Source organism: Amblyomma americanum, chromosome 9, assembly GCF_052857255.1.
Source record: "Amblyomma americanum isolate KBUSLIRL-KWMA chromosome 9, ASM5285725v1, whole genome shotgun sequence".
NCBI classification, from domain to species: Eukaryota; Metazoa; Arthropoda; class Arachnida; order Ixodida; family Ixodidae; genus Amblyomma; species Amblyomma americanum.
In genome coordinates, this window is record NC_135505.1 from 86,984,604 (window position 1) to 86,990,603 (window position 6,000).

Sequence of the window (6,000 nt, forward strand, 5' to 3'; positions counted from 1 at the left end):
TTCAGCCACACATGTAAGCAGCATGAGGCAAAGGGTACGCAAGCGCTAATATCAAACGGAGCTCTTCAATGGCAGCTGTAACATTATTTTTTTGGCCTTGCTTCATGAAGCTAAAATGGTCGAAAGCAGTTTTATGCTGAGCATTTTCCTTACATTTATCAGCACTGCTTGAGGCCACGGCTGTTTAATCAATTATTGTTAAGCAATGCTGCTGGTGCACTACAAAGTTAACTTTTCACTACGTCGACTCGCCCATTATACACTACATTTACACATCATATAAACTACAGATCAATTAATAGATGCAGGACACTCTAGTTCAGAACGTAGTTGAAAGCATTCTGACGCTGTTCAACACATGTGAACATTTTATATCGTAAAAGTATATACATCAAAACTGCGCACAATAAGCATACAGTGTTCTGTGCACGGAAAAATTGTGTGTGCGCTCCCAGTGAAGGTCACTATTGACGTCATTCGTTCAAAGTCTTTAGCTGCCCCAGAGTTTGTGAAAAGTCGAAGTTCGGGGTGAGATCCGTACGTATACTGCCTATTATTTATTTTCGCATAGCAATATTCGCTGGAAATGGTTGTTTTGAGTTGTGATGTGTTCTGTTGGGTTTAGCGGCACATAAGCATCAAAGCTATCATGAGCCAATCTCCAGGTATATAGGAAAAAAGTTTCCGGCATAATTTTATAAAAGCGGGAAAAAGCAACGTTGGTGTAAGGGGTCTAAGATGCTAGTTTAAATTTGAAGCAAAGTAATAGCAAAACTAAGTAATGTACATACCATAGTCAGAAATTCTAACTAGTTAGCAAACGGATTTCTTAAATTGCACGTAATCTTGTTTGCAGGAATTTACACTAATGCTGTTTGTTCAATAGGAGTTGGGAAGGTATGGTGGTGCGCTAAAGCTCTGGAAAAGCGTCTGCAAGCGTCAGCGTTATTTCGTGATTTCGGACATCGACAGTTATAGTCGATCCCCGCAACAACCAACGCCGCCTCAACAAAAATTTCGTTTGAACAAAATATTTCCAGTTCCCCGCCAGCTCGCCATAGAAAGTAATAAAAAAAATTTCTCATCACAACGAACCATTTTTGTGTCGCATTTCTGCTTCACCAAAATTTTTGCAATGCGATGCTCGGTTTAAAAATCTATCCTACAATAAAACAAGCATATCGCCGCCCATCTGTGTACTTCCGTAGGTCCACGCTGCTTTGTTTCACTAGACTTTCGCTGGAACCAATTGATCCACTCATTCAAACGCACATGAAGACCGCCATTGCTTGGTGGTGATGACAATCGGGCTGGCTGCCTTGCGACAAGGCGCGGGTGCAAGCTCCTGTTTTCTTCCAAGCCCGAGCCGCAACCACTCCATCGCCAAAAGACGCAGCAGCCTGGTAACAGCAGCAGCGCGTTTGCCCTAGTATTTTTCCACTCGTGCTTGTGAGCTGCAATCGACACGAGCATGACGACATTGTCGAGGAAGCGGAAGTTCCTTTCTCTTGAATAGAAGCCATGAATTATCAGCGCGGCATCCAGCGGCAGGAAAAAGGGAGATGTTGCGGCGGACTTGGCCATCTCACAGAGCACGCTGTCAACAATCCTGAAGTCTAAAGACGCAATAGCCCAAGCTCTTTCTTCGGGGACATCCGCGAGCAGAAAAAGCTGACACAAGCGGCTCACGAGGACCTTGAGAAGGCTCTCTACACGTGGTTCCTCGACGTGCGCGCAACGTAGATGCCGACCACCGGAAACCTGCTGCAGGAAAAGGCGCTTGGCTATGCCTGCATGCTGGGCTTCGATGTTTTCAAAGCCAGCTCAGGGCGGCTTTCGCTTCAACGAAAATTTCGCTGCAAAGAAATTTTTCGCGCGCCCTTTCAGTTTTGTTGTAGCGAGGTGGAACTGTATCCTAAAATTTTTTTGAAATCTTTGTATTTACGGAAGCTAAATACGAACCGCGTGAGTATTGAAGAACTGCATTGATAGTAATCAGTTTTTTTTATTTCCCGATTGGTGGATTTCTGGTTAATATCTGCAGTAAAGCAACAATTTATGAGACCTTTTCACCTGTGCGAATTTTAGATATTCCAACAAGCAAATGGATACGAAAGGAAACAGCCAAGGAGGAATGGCACGCAAAAATACAGGGCATAAAATTAAGGACGGTAAGAATACATACCATCCGTTGGCGCCTGTAAAGTTATGTGAGCACAGGAACCAACGGAATCAGATTACAACAATGAATAATCGAGAACTTTCAATACTTTGGGCCACTGCAGCCTAAATAGATATCTTAAGTGGAAGGTATTTCGAGTAGGAGGTTAATTAAGTAAGCATTTTCTGACATCGTGAACACTTTGTATAAAAACTTATGCCTGTTTTTAATTTCTAGTTACGTGGATACGAAAATAAACATATCCTCAGAAAACTTTCACAGTCATGCATAGAATTTTTTAACGCGGAGCAGTTTATGACTCGCTGGTAGGCTGAGCACCGACCGTCGATAAAACCTCGAAAATGATGAGCAGGACAGGAGAGAAGGCCGGAGATTCTTAAGTAGGAAGTTTTATTAAGTAAGCATTTACTTCTATTCTAAATGACCTAACATAAAAACTTGCAAGTCATGCCTCATTTTGAATCCCAATCTGATGGATACGGAAATAAATTAGTCCTGGCGATGTCTGACACTTCTGTGTGCACTTTCTAACGCGCAGCAGTTTATGACTCGCCAATAGACTGAGCAGCACCCGTCGTTAAAGCCTCAATGAGGGTGAGGAGGATTGGAGGGGAAAAGTTCGAGAGAGAGGAGGAACGACGGAGCGCGCAGGAGAATGGCTCCGTCTGGACAGAGAGCATGTCTGAAGCTACGCAGAAGCGAAGGTCACGTGCGGGATATTCTGTCCGTGGCGCCGGAGTTGTGAACTATTCCGGATGGGTAAGCATTGGGCCTGTGATGCCGCTTCCTGTAATCCAATCATTTACGTCGCTTCCTGCCTGCCACGAGTGAGCTAGGCCGAGTAGTGCTCTTTCAGCGCCGGCAGCTGCTACAGACGTGCGCGTCGCGGCAGCAGCGGCGATATGCCACCGTGTAGTCACTGCAAACCGCGAGGCCGAAGCAGAATCCAATCTTCGTCGGCAGCACTCAGGCCGGTCCACCCGCTAGGACAACGTGGAAGTGGGGGAAAACACACGCAGCAATTCTGGACAGAAGCATTTTTGAGGGGGAAATCGTTTATCAATGCAATCTTTTCATCTAACATAAGATTTTTATATTACAATCAATATACCCGCAGATCACCCGATGGCAGCCCTGTATTTTTTTTCTTTTCAAGTATTTGCTATCGTCCAAAGCATTCCCCATTGATTTTCTATGGCGGTCTTAACTGTTCGATGCGATCGCTGGAAACAATTTAAAAGAAAGATTTTGCTACATATCAGAGTAGTGGACCATTACCTTTAATATTTCCATAGCAGTATCTTACAATTTTTCAATTTTTTGAAGTTTTGCCCAAGAAAGCTGCACTTTATAAAGTAATCACTATTTTTATTTCCAGACACTTCTGTCGGAGCTTTGATACATCGCAGGAGTGGTTAAAGAAAAGCATAATCGATGGTTTACGAAGTGTGCAGGTGTAAGCTGTCGAAAAGAACCATCCCATTCATTCGACATCTAAGGTGTTCAGGTAACAAGGTCTGGGTAATATTTGAATGAAAGAAAAATAAAAGCATCCAATTCGCCGCGGCGGCGTAGTGATTGCGATTATGGGCTGCTGACTCGAAAGACGCAGGATCGATTCCGGTCGCGGTGGTCGCATTTGGATGGGGGCGAAATGCTAGAGACCCTTGTATTTGCAGGTGTCAGTGCTGGCTAAAGAACCCTAGTAGTAAAAAATTATCGGGTGCCCTTCGTTACGTTGTACTTTATAGCCTACGTCGCTTAGTGACCTTAAAACCCATAAGCCATAAATCAAGCAACCCGGAGTGTCAAGCGTGGAGATTGGCAAACAAATCAAGTGGGTGAATTTATACAAGTAGACTTGTGCACAGTTTTCTGCAGCTAGTTTAGCCAATCAGAAGCTCGCCGATGTTCCACATATATCAATAATAAGGCAGGATAAATCTCTATGCACGAGAATTTGGAATTGCGCAGGTCAGATATGAACCTGATGACCACTTTTTTTGTACGTTGACGCAAGTTTATCTATGCAATCTGCAAGATGAGACGATCATACGACTTTTGCGTTTTCATTAAGAGCCCTCATATAATTTTTAAGCTTCCTCTGTTCTTTCTCGCACATTTTAAAGGTTGTGTTCGGTACCCTATGTTTGACTGCACATATGAAGTGAACATCTTTGCGCCTCTTTAGGTTAGAGAATAATACAACAAATTTTCACAATTTGTGGACGCTATCCAGTGCGTGTTCCGCATTTGCATACTTCAATCTCAAGGGTTGTTTCTGAATATTAAACATCATTATCACCGATTTATTAATGTCAACCTTCATTCACCAAGGTTTTTCCTCCTCGTATAGAGCAGGAGCCCAGACAAGGTGGAAGCTTGGGCGGGGGGGGGGGGGGGGGGGGGGCATGTTGTGTCATTATCGTCACAGAGCAAATGATCAGCGCCATATCTGTGTACTCATCTCGTGCTCGTCTTGGCGCTGTAACGATAATGACAGAAAACCTAATTATTGATTGAAACTTGATCGTGAACATTATAAGCGCTAGAATACAAGAACGCAGTCATCTGTATACACAAAGGAAGCCTAACTGGAGTGTTAGCTGTAACGGAGACGGCATAGCTAATATAAATTGTAGACAATCGGTCTCAAATAGAATCCTCTCGAATTACTGAAGAAATGTGAACCGGTGATGAACCTACGTTCTTGCATATAACAAATTGACTCATGAGGTGCGATCAATCTGCGTTCGAGTCAGTAATTTATAAACGCGGCTGCGTGTAAACAAAGTGCGAATTATAAACAGAAGTTTGCTTTTGCATAACTGGTCGCAAACTGAAAGAGTCAATAGAATTCGCGTCCATGATAGTTAAATTATGAGGCGAATCTCATGCATGGTTTCAAATAAGAGTGTTAAAAATGCCTGGAAGGCAAGTTGCTGCTAGGAAAAGACAAGGTTGTTGGATAAGCATTTATATTGTGCTTGCGAACAATATGTATGAGCAGTTTGTAAACGGTATATTGCAATGGGATTTGTCTGTAGCTAAAATGATTTGCTTGTTACTTGGTTTATAAATAAACAAATATATCAATCAATGTTATTTCTTTAAAGATCATTTTTTATGGGCATTAGATAATTGGTGGGTACAACGTTTGATGTGAAAGCGAGTAATCATGCGTTATGATGATGACAAATAGCTGTAGACAGCGCGCGAAGTTCGCGGGACAGCTTATTGTTGCAATGTGAGTGGGAAGGCAATTCCGGACCGCTGCGGTGCGAGAAAAAACTGAAGCTGCGAAGTTGAAGGTACGTGCACGTGGACGGCTAATCTTGAGTTGAGGGACAGTGCTGTGAGATATGCTTGCCGGAGGGACGATGTAGGGTGCGGTTCATAGAAGGCTATGAAAAAAACTTGTGAAATAATAAAAACTGGCTTGCGATGGCGCAGCTCGAAGAGCTGTATGCCTGAAACCGATTTTAGATATGTAACAGTAGAGCTATAATCGTATGAGGAGTGAATAAATCTGACGGTGCGATTTTGCGAAAGTTCTAATGAGTTGGGGAGATAAATATTCGATAAATTAAAATATTGGCGAGGTTTCAAGTTCGCGGTACTGCTCTCGCGTCAAGTGGCTTCTCAGATATTACTGTTACAACTGTGCACGACATTCCAAGTAATTTTTCAAAAATATGTAAGAAATACAATGCAGGCCACCGCTCTCACTAGTGTCTGTGTTCAGTAAGCGGTTATCAATTCCTGAACAAGTGTTTTTTATAGTTGTGGAAACTTCTGGTGCGAAATGAAGTACTAAT

The 6,000-nt window shown here is 43.0% G+C and overlaps 1 pseudogene across 1 annotated transcript in view; it reads right to left on the bottom strand.

The window, feature by feature from the left end:
* The window catches only part of LOC144103489 (venom metalloproteinase BumaMPs1-like), a 99,201-nt pseudogene that overhangs the window by 78,128 nt on the left and 15,073 nt on the right, over positions 1–6,000 (bottom strand). The gene's annotated exons all lie outside the window — the stretch shown is intronic.